The sequence below is a fragment of the Bombus pyrosoma genome, linkage group LG9 (genome assembly GCF_014825855.1).
Source record: "Bombus pyrosoma isolate SC7728 linkage group LG9, ASM1482585v1, whole genome shotgun sequence".
Lineage (NCBI taxonomy): Eukaryota > Metazoa > Arthropoda > Insecta > Hymenoptera > Apidae > Bombus > Bombus pyrosoma.
In genome coordinates this window covers 9,297,554-9,307,843 of record NC_057778.1, presented here as the reverse complement: position 1 = coordinate 9,307,843, position 10,290 = coordinate 9,297,554, and the positions used below count along the sequence as shown (strand labels likewise).

The 10,290-nt window shown below is 37.3% G+C and overlaps 1 protein-coding gene across 5 annotated transcripts in view; it reads right to left on the bottom strand.

Moving 5' to 3' along the window:
- Nucleotides 1-10,015, bottom strand: part of LOC122570715 (probable beta-hexosaminidase fdl) — a 38,635-nt gene extending 28,620 nt beyond the window's left edge. For 2 of the 5 annotated variants that reach the window (XM_043733464.1, XM_043733466.1), the window contains exon 1: nucleotides 9,529-10,013. The gene's annotated coding sequence lies outside the window, so the exon portion shown is untranslated. Of the gene's footprint in view, nucleotides 1-9,528 lie in introns of all 5 variants that reach the window. The other 3 variants (XM_043733459.1, XM_043733458.1, XM_043733465.1) reach the window with 3 other exon arrangements.
- Between the last annotated feature and the right edge of the window lie 275 nt (nucleotides 10,016-10,290).

The window sequence follows — 10,290 nt, the reverse complement described above, 5'->3', positions numbered from 1 at the left end:
GTTTCTCTTAAATCGTCTCAAACTATCTTCATCCTCTGTCGCGATTATATTTTTATTTTTTATCGATATCCGTGTATTTTTCCTCGTGATTCAAGCGTAGTCGTGTACGTTGCGCATAGAGTGAAATCATGATAGTCGTATCTCGTTATAGAGCTGATAAAATTGCAAAATGTTTCGTATTACGCATAACGGCAATTCGTCAAGTGTTTTAACAACAGTTCAAATACTTTCCCGAGCCACTTTAATTAGGGTAACGTGTACTCGATGGTATCTCAAGTATCGTATTTGCAATATCTACATATAAAGGCGTTTAAATAACCTTTAAATCCCGTAATATCAGTATAATTATTACAATACGGTAAGTCGATCGTCGGTCGTTCGTTATCATCCGGAATGGAACTATTTACGAGATCCACGGCTACCTTATTTAAAAGTTCGTGATCGAGAGTAGGAAAGTTTCGGCGTGTAATCATTTTCCGATCTTGTCGGTTGGAAAAGAAGGAGGGTCGGAAGTTCAACAACTACCCTCGTGAACGGATCGACGATTTCCGGTCGACTGCGAAAGTGGATTGCCATTCGTGACAATAAATTATTTCACGCCCGTTAAAGCAACCTTTTTTGTCACGACGGAACGTTACGAAAGAGGAAATCGTAAAACGAGCTGTGAAACGATCCGCGATGTTGTAAACCCGTGCTTCGCTTCTTCCAAGGCTTATTCCTCCGAGAGGAAAGAAACCGATTCTACCAAGAAAAATTTTTATCAATCAGTGTTTGGTATAATATCGATCGTTACTTACGACTATCTTTCGCCTCTCTCATAACTAATGCATTCCATTATTTTTAAATTGTTATCGTTGTTGCCTAAACGAGGCTCCATAAGCCTCTGAAAGCTGATTTTCAGTAGATTATGGTTTTCGATTAATATGTTACAGCTTTACTTAGATATCGATCGTCTCTCATATATCTGACAATTCATTTACGGCATCGCTTTGGAATTTATCAAATTACTCCAACTGCGGTAAACAAGGAAATTTTCTACCAACGTTCCAAGACAAAGGATATGAAATAGAAGAGTTGCATAATATTTTCTACTTATAGAATATAATTAACGTAATTTTAATCATCGACGATTGGATGCACGTATCGTGTCGCCTAACGCATATTCACGGGCCGTGTACAATCGAGAAACAGGTCGTACGAGTTCGCGTATATTCCTGACGCACTCCAAACAGGAACGTAATATGTTTCGATTAATTGGCCTTGCCGTAATGGTGCCACCGTCTGATTCATTATCCACGTCGACCGTTCGACGACAGAATAATCGCGTGTTTTACAACGTCGTTGGATTTCGGGTTTAAACAACGAACCGGAGAAAACCGGTTGGCTTTTCAAAGACTTCCACCCCATTCACCCCTTGCTCCACTGGTTTCTCGTATTTTCCTCCTATCACTTAATAGGATATTTTCGATTCAGGCGACTTCGTGAAGCGTGTTACTTGTCTTTTATTCTGGCCCACTCTCGTTTGAAAAAGAAAGCATCGAATCTGTTCTGTACATCTAAGTATCTTCGCGAACGTTTAGATATTATTTTATTGCCACAAGGTGTAGAGTATTCGAAGAAAGTATTCGAATACTCGCAGAAACGTCTGACGAATAAGTATTTACGATTATCTTCCAGCTCTCTCATAAATAATCCATTGGATTATTTTTAAATTGTCGTCGTTGTTACCTAAGCGAGGCTCGATAGGCCTCTGAAATTACTTTGAAATAAATCTAAGACATTCTGAAATTTGATAGAAACTAAAACCTAGAAAATGTGAAATTAAACGTATCCATATGAACTTTGATTCTCTTTCATTTTACGTTGAACCGGTTTGTACAGTAAGAAAAAGCCAAATATTTTCTCAGCCAGACGAAGACGAATCCTTTCCTGCCGAGACGACTAATTACGAGAAAACGTATTTGAATCGTTGATGAAGTTCTACGCGGTATAAGAAAGTGGTAAAGTTTTCTATGACAAATATGGATACCTTCGTAGAATATTTACGCAGAAATCATTGTTTTCTGTGAAATTAATTTCTTGTAAATATCAGAAGCGTAAAATATATTAAAATTACACGGGAAGAAGTAACCGAAGGCAAACGAAACGAATTAACTTTTGTCGGTCTAACATACGTTCTGTTCACGAGCCGGATAAGAAACTCGTTCCATTTCGATTCAGATAGACGAGTTGCTTGAACAAATAACCGATCCACGAAAGTACTAGCGGAAAAGACAATGGCACGCGAGCCAAGATCGTCTCGAGCCGTTTCCTCGTCTCGTGTATGCCCTCGAAACGGTGAAAGCGACTAACAAAGAACCGTGTTGTAATTATTTTAGCAAGGAAAGCTCGTGCCGTGCGAAATCACTGCAATCGAAAGGATAATTCACGAATTCGCCAGATAGCTATTCATCGTAATCGTAAATTAAATGGCCATTTTTTAAAAAAAGGAAATTTAGTTACTTGTTTTGTTACATTTGAGAAAATATTCTGCAAATAATTCCTACGTTTTCTAACACATTTCTTTCCCTTTTGCATACAAATACAAATTGTTGCCTCTCTTTGTATCTCTTTTTCTACAAAAACATCGAAGCTATATTGTATTTTTTAATATGGGTGTCATAAATATTTACCTGTTATATTTAATCGGTTTTTTAAATCTTCTACGGATAAACAAATTTATGTGATAAAGTTATTTATCGGTCCTTTAATTTTCAAGCTCCACGTTCCTGAAGATTACGTTCAAGTAAAATTCCAAACCAGCGTTAAGAGACAGAAACAAGCGAAATGTTATAACGAGGACAGCACGTGATCATAAATTACGAATCGATGTGAAATTAAATAGTACAAAGTTCCAAGGCATTCAAGTTTCATGGAACAATTGGTTCGCTGGAACGATAATAAACTCGCGATTTATACCAAGACCGTTTTGCAATTTCCTTTAAATGCGAAACACATTCGGTAGCTACAAGGCCAGTCATCGAATAACAAAGTATCCAGAAAGGCACGTGTATTATAGTAGTGCTAATTATTTATTTGCCATTTTTAAACAATACCGTTGGGAAATGCTCGAGGGATGAGCTTAATAACACGAATTACGAGCAAATAGTTTTGTTCGATCGATTATGGAAAAAGTAACGGTTCCCGTAACACGTTCTTCTGTGGTTAAAATATGATCAGGTAAGCTAATTATTATTAGACTGCGGAGTTTTATGCATCTATGAAAAGTTTAAAGGCGTAAACGTGCAGAGAATGCATATACACGTTATCGCTAATCAATATCCGGACATTTTACAATGCATAAAACAATGGATGAATATTAATGAAATACAATAATACGATAAAACGCGTGTAGTCAAATGATATTGCAATAAATTCGATATTTAAATTCGTAATGATAAAGCATAGAAGTAAAAGCGAATCGATAATTCGAATATTCCTTTTGGAGGAAGAAAAATATAAAGAAATATTACAGAGGTAATTATTGGACAATAAATCAGACAGAAATTAAAAAGCACGCAATTTATGGCTATTAAAGCGTCATCAAATGATTTGCTGTTAGCATAAATTCATTAAAATAATGATAAACTTTAACCCGTTTATAATCAAACTGCCTTTAAAGCAAATAATTTCGTAGATAGTTGCAAGCGAATATAACATTTCTACGCTCGAAATATTGTAAATAAGCCGTTAATTAACGATAAGTCTATTTGTTACGGCTAACTGTGATTTAAAAATTCACCGAATTCTATCATCTTTGATTTATATTGTTCTGTAATTTTCTACCGAACGATTTAACCATCTAGTAGATAAATATCGACAGATAATAAATAAATAATAAATAAATAAATGTTTTCGTTTCTAAGTAAAAGGAGAGAAATTCATTTTATTGCAATTCATTAGTCAACCATGATGAACGAAGTTTCGACGGAGCTATTATCACTGCTATTGACAAAGTTTCTGCGTCAAAGACTTTATCATGCCTGCACGCGTTCAATAAATCCGGCCAAGTACGTTCTTCCGATACTGCGCTCGATTTCATTGCCCTCAAAACCTTGAACAATGTTATTAATTGTGCAACTCATCGCGAAACTGCTTCCTTGTGTGGCTGCACGATCGTCCCATATTGCGTGGGTGGTCAAGAACAATTATGAGAATGTGCTACATGAGAGAGAAATGGAGGCAGAGAGAGAGAGAGAGAGAGAGAGAGGGAGAGAGAGAGAGAATTTATCAGTCCGTATATTTTTCTTCTCCACTGCTTTTTTCATTTTTTGATGTTGCAAAAGACTGTCCAGGGTTATCGGTTTCAACAGAATTTAGATTTACGATAAGAATTATGGCGGGTTGACAATTCTACCAGCATTAATCTCCAAGGTATGGGAATTCTAATAACAGATATATACTTATATCATCGCTCAAAACCAGCCAGACGCTGGTTTATTTCTCGAAATGAAAGAAGCTTAAGGAAAAACAGATCTTTTAATTATAAATCAGATTACGAAATTAGAAATTACGTCATAGGTTAGAAGACTGAACGGAGGATAACGAAATTACAATGAACTGAATAAAATGCTCACATGTGATTGTTACGTTAAAGAGAGAAAAGAAAAAAGAGCCAACTTTCGTAAGTCAGAAATCCAGCAAACAAATTTCCTCAAATATTTTGGTCTTCGTTTGGACAACAAACTAATCTGGTAAATACACACGCGAGAGAAAACGAAAGAAATAAAAACTAACAGGGAAATTATGAACTGTATCATAACCAGCAACTCCAAACTGAATACAAACAGTAAACTGCGAATCTACGAGGCCATCGCCAAACCCATATGGACATATCGAATTCAAATCTGGAGCATGGCTGTCAAATATCCTAAAGTAAAGAAAATAGAGAGTCTACTACGATCGTTTATTCCAAGAAGTATATTAAATGCACCGTGATATGTAAGAAACAGGAACAGATAACAGATAACATAAGAAAAAAATTCCAACAGGAAATTAAAAGATATTCCAAAGCACATGAACACGGTATAAAAGGCCACGAGAACCAACTTGCAAGAAGTTGTTACTTTGGTTTACCCAGAAGCCTCGGAAGGAGACATCCTTTGGATCTACCTATACCCAAGTATTAACAGATGATTTTATACCGATACGACATTAACATTTACTCCAGCGATTATAATAAATGCAAAATACGACGAAATCCGCGCATTGTGTTAAAGCATTGCCATAAAATAAACGCAAATAATTGTAGGTATAAAATTAGGAATATTCGATAAAGGGGCAACTAAAAAAAAAAGAGAAAAAAAATGAAGGAAGAAAGAAGAAAGAAGATTATAAGTTAGATTAGTTTCTATAAGGTACATTTTAATTAAAAATTGCGGATAAAACAAAAATTATAAATTTCCATCGAAAATTTTATTCATCCGCAGGGTTCTATTCTCCCGAGATCTCTTCAAGATGCCCAACGAGAACTCATCTCTCGACGAACGATACAATCATAAGAAGCTATACTATTTTCCTTCTTGCGAATTTCCTTCGTATTCACCGAGAAAGGAACTCGAGCCTGGCCTAGTTCCCCGATCCACCCTCTTCGTGTATATTTCAAACAATGTGAAAGGACTTCGACTCAGCTTCATTCTTCGACTACTGATACGATGCCTACCATACAGCGAGTTACAGAACAGAGAGTCGACCTCTATCTAAGAAACCTGTTATTCTAAACTTGTTTGTTCGAAAAATGACGAAAACGTAACCGATTGGTGTTGCCATATTTCAGAGTCTAGCTTTTAGATAAAAAGTTCTGCAACGTTTCTTGTTTTCGTCGACAGATAAGAAACGTAGAAACTGCGCGTTGCTTGCATTCGCAGGAAGATTCTGTTAAAGGGAATTGACTTTGCCGCGTTGCTTCGTAAATGGAATTGGAAGGTGACTGGCCAGCAGGCTCAAACTCGATTAAACAGACTGTACCGTCTTCTGGTGCTTGGCCTGCAAAACTTCAGGTCCTCGCTATAAAATACGTCCTGAGCTGCAGACGTGCCGATTGAAAGCTCGCAAATTGCAGAGTTTAATTCCGATTCGTCGCATCGAGAAATTAATTATACAACGTTGATAATGCTCCTCGTTAGATATTGGTATGAATAATGGTTTAGATAAATAAAATCTTGTCATGGTGTTTCTTGGTGTAAAACTAGGCAGGGTAGATCGGGTAGTTTTAACAATTATACGCGGAATAGGACAAAGTCTGTTTTCCATCAGTCACGTTGTATCGACCTTCGAACAGTGTGGTAAAATGAAGAAGAATTCGGAACGAACGAGTTGGGAAATAATTGTTTCTTTATCTTTCAGAATTCCTGCATTTCTAGTATCAGACGTAAATGATAATTCCAACTATTTACAGGAAACGAATATTAATAATTGCACTACGTATGACTGCGTTTGAAACGTGAAACTTATGGTACTACGTTTCATCGTTTGCTCCTCATCTCTTCGATCTCTTCAAAAGAAAATTACGAAAGCTTAATCTACCAAAGACCTGATAGTAAATAATACGATAACAAGCCTAATTCAAAATCTTCTTTTCTATCCACAGAAGCTACATCCTACTCAATTCCAGTCCTTGCAATTTTTTTTTTTTATTTATTGTCTATCGTCACATCTCCTGGTAGGGTATTAGTGATTAGGATATTAGTATAATCACACATATTTCTTGCATGTATGAATATTTAAATGGTATTTACGTGCTTAATTTGGTAACCGTGGTTTGTGCTGTTAATTAACAAATATTTAGATAGCTCTAAGATAGTTAACAAATTAATACAGTTTGTATATGTACATATATCTATTTCTTTTAGGCAACTTAGTCTTTTCGTCTTGTATTCTGTCAGTTAGAAATGATCGCGTATTGTTGGGTATTTTTAAGTTGCGTTTCGTGTCCTCAAATTTGGTGCGGTAGCAAAGTAGATGTCCGAATTTCACCGTGCCAAAAAATTTCTGGGTCGACAATGCACAAACGCTACCAACTGCTTCGAATCATCATATATATAGATTTTCTAGTTGGAGATCAAAAAGGAATACGATAAAAATGTTCATTTCGATGCCATCGTTGTTGAGAGACGTGTAAACGATTTGCCGACAAGGTTATCTTTGTAGAATGAAATTTCCCGGAAACACGGCGACAGTTTGCCCCGTGGAGGTTTAACTTAATTTTAATCTAATTCTAATCTGGAACTAACCCAGATTCTGCCGCGTTTAAATTGAATTAACCATCATTTCCTGGTGTCGTGTCATGAGCGCATTAATTAAATAATGATGAAAAAATAGGAGAAAATGTTAACGTGGTACGAACGTGAGAAATGTTAAACAGGCTTTAGATTCGTTGCTCTGAAGATTTGTTCGTGATTTTCAATTTTAAAACGATGAGACAGTACGCAAACAAATTTGTTAAATCTTTCCGCCTTTACGAAGACCGATTTCAATTTCTCGAGCAATTTAATGCGACAAAATTCTTGCGCATGATCCCTAAATCTCTTATTTTGAAAATTTCTTACAATCTTTACAAAAACTATGTTCGATCCCAAGAAACTTTGGTTTACAAAAATATATAAAGTATACAATCAACAAAGTAAATTCAAGACATTGTATATAATTGAAAATTTTCCTGTCTTAGTAAAAACCCAATTTTCTGTTTCTTGTGCGATATTAATCGGAATAAGATCGGTGCGATTGTATCAATACGATTGACTCGAGCGCAGAATTCTAATTTCGATGCAGGCGTGGTAATATTAATCCGAGCCAAATGAAATTCGGCCGATCTGGCGTAATTACATGCCTCGTAAATATTAACAAAGGATGCGCGTTCGCTGGATTTTCGTTTCGACGTGGAACACAATGGAATCGTTTTCAGAAAAACGAAAAAAAAACCACCGACTGGCTGCTGGTAACGAGTTTCTGATGCGTTTTTATTCCTTTTTTCCCCGCGATCCCTTTTGTCGGTAGCTCGAAAAACATTAGTCGACTTTTTTCCACGTGAAACGTTTCACGTTGTAAATTGCTCCAAATTTTAAAGCTCGCCTGTTTTTCGTTAACATTTCCATGAATAACAGATATTAAAATAATGTTTGTTGTATAGTATTAAAAATATAGCTCGCGCGACCTGCGATATAAAATATAAATATAAAAATATAAACGAACGAATATAATGGAAATGAATGAAAAATATGAATGAATATAAAATATAAATATCGATGACTAAAAAAGATTGGAAATGCAAAATGGCTTTGAAACAAAACAATATGATACACGACGTTCTTAATGTACAAGCCTACTTGCTGAAGTATTTCTAAAAAATGTATAGGTCAGAATAAACAGCAAACAGGTAATATTCATCTCTGTATAACATCATGCGAAGACATTCTTTAAAAACTCAATTAATCGCCATTAAAAGATTCCTATCGTGAACGGTCTAGGACTTTTGCAGAGTACTGTATGCAAACGGAGTTCGCGTCCTCTGCGAGACTCTTCGCAGAATGAGCGGTAATCACGATGCATTTAAACATCGATTTGTATCAGGTTTTAAACCTTTAAAGGTCCGCAGATTTATTAGAGTGTCAGTAGCGGCCGCTGCTCTGAACGCGACCCGATCAATTCCTCCTCCAAAGTGATCGCGTCCTACTGAATCGTGTCACGTCACGCTTCCTCGAGAACTTCTCGCACATAACATACATCGTGGATAGTCCTTTCCATTCACCTGTGCCCCACAAAGATATGGTCACACGTAGGTGTCGGCGTACAGAGGCCGTACGTGTAAATACAAGGTGTCTCAGTAATCGTGGTACGATTGCCGATAGAACGATTCTATGTAAAGAAACAAGTCAAGAATATAAAAAAAAAATTGTTCGTGTAATACTTTGTTTTTGAGAAAAATAATTCATGAAAATTTATCACGCGTGTGTACCTACTAGTTCAGTTTCCAATTAAACACGTCCAAGTTTTATTTCCCTGACAACATGGCCTTCAACGAAAAAACTTTATCGTACGTTTTTAACTTCTTTTTACATGTAGAATAATCTGCTGTCGATTATTTGCTCATACTTAGATGGTAATCAGCCAAGTTTAATTTGACAGATTTCTAAACTCCATTTCCTCGAAAACGGAGCATCATATGGAAAAATGGTATTCTACATTTTCCACTTGTTTTTTCACGTAGAGTCATTCTGTTGCCGATTGTACGACGATTGCTAGCTCACCCCGTATACATGTAAATAGGTTACGCCTTTGTCCGTGTATACATAGTACGATATACACGAGCGTCTCTATAAGCTAGCCAAACGCGCGACAGGGGACAACAAACCGTAAAAACGGTCCAACTACGGGCTGACAGGGCAAGAATCTGGCTGGAATACGCGGTCGAAAATCGATGCAGCGGGAGGAACGCGTGAAACGCTTTGTACCACGCGACTAAAGCGGTGCCGGATTGGTAAGTGTACTCACCTAACCTTGCTCCGCAGGACAGCTTCTTAGCTTGCGTTATCCGCGTTGTCCTCTCTCCACGAGGAAACTTCCATGAACCGGTTTTTCTCTTTTAATCGATCTTCGGCTTAGCGTTCGGGGTATACCAGGTATACCGTCGATTTATGCAGCTTTAGGGGAGGCATCGAAACGGAGAAACGTTCGTGAATAACGGTATATCCCTACCATGTCGAAAAAAAAATAAGAAAAAAGGAGGCACACAATTTGCTGCCCGCACGCGCTCTTAACGACTTCGTTACTCGGAATCAGCGAGACACCGAAGCCGCTGAAGCGTACTTCGTCGCGCACGCATCTGTCCGTCACTCACCGACCAGATCTCCCACGGAATCGAAAGCGTCCGTACGCTTTTGCCTCTCCCGCGCCTCTACATTACGCTCAGCAGCACGCTCAGATAAGCGAGTCACAGTCACAATACTAACGAGCTACACTCGCGACACTCGGTCGCTGACTGAACGTGTTGCTCCCGAATGCAGAGACATCTGGAGGCAGAAAAGAGAACTAGCAGCGCCATCGTGGATTTCGAAGTCGCTTTGAATGAATTACGGATGGATTGTGGGGATGGTATTTACGTGTTCTGAAATACCGACCTCAAAAAAGATTACACTTTACACATTCACAATTCGATATGAAGAATAAGGAAATTATGTTTAAACTCTTTTTTATTGTCGAACACAATGGAGACGATGGTTATATAAAATTATTAAACCGGCAGCAATTGGTACG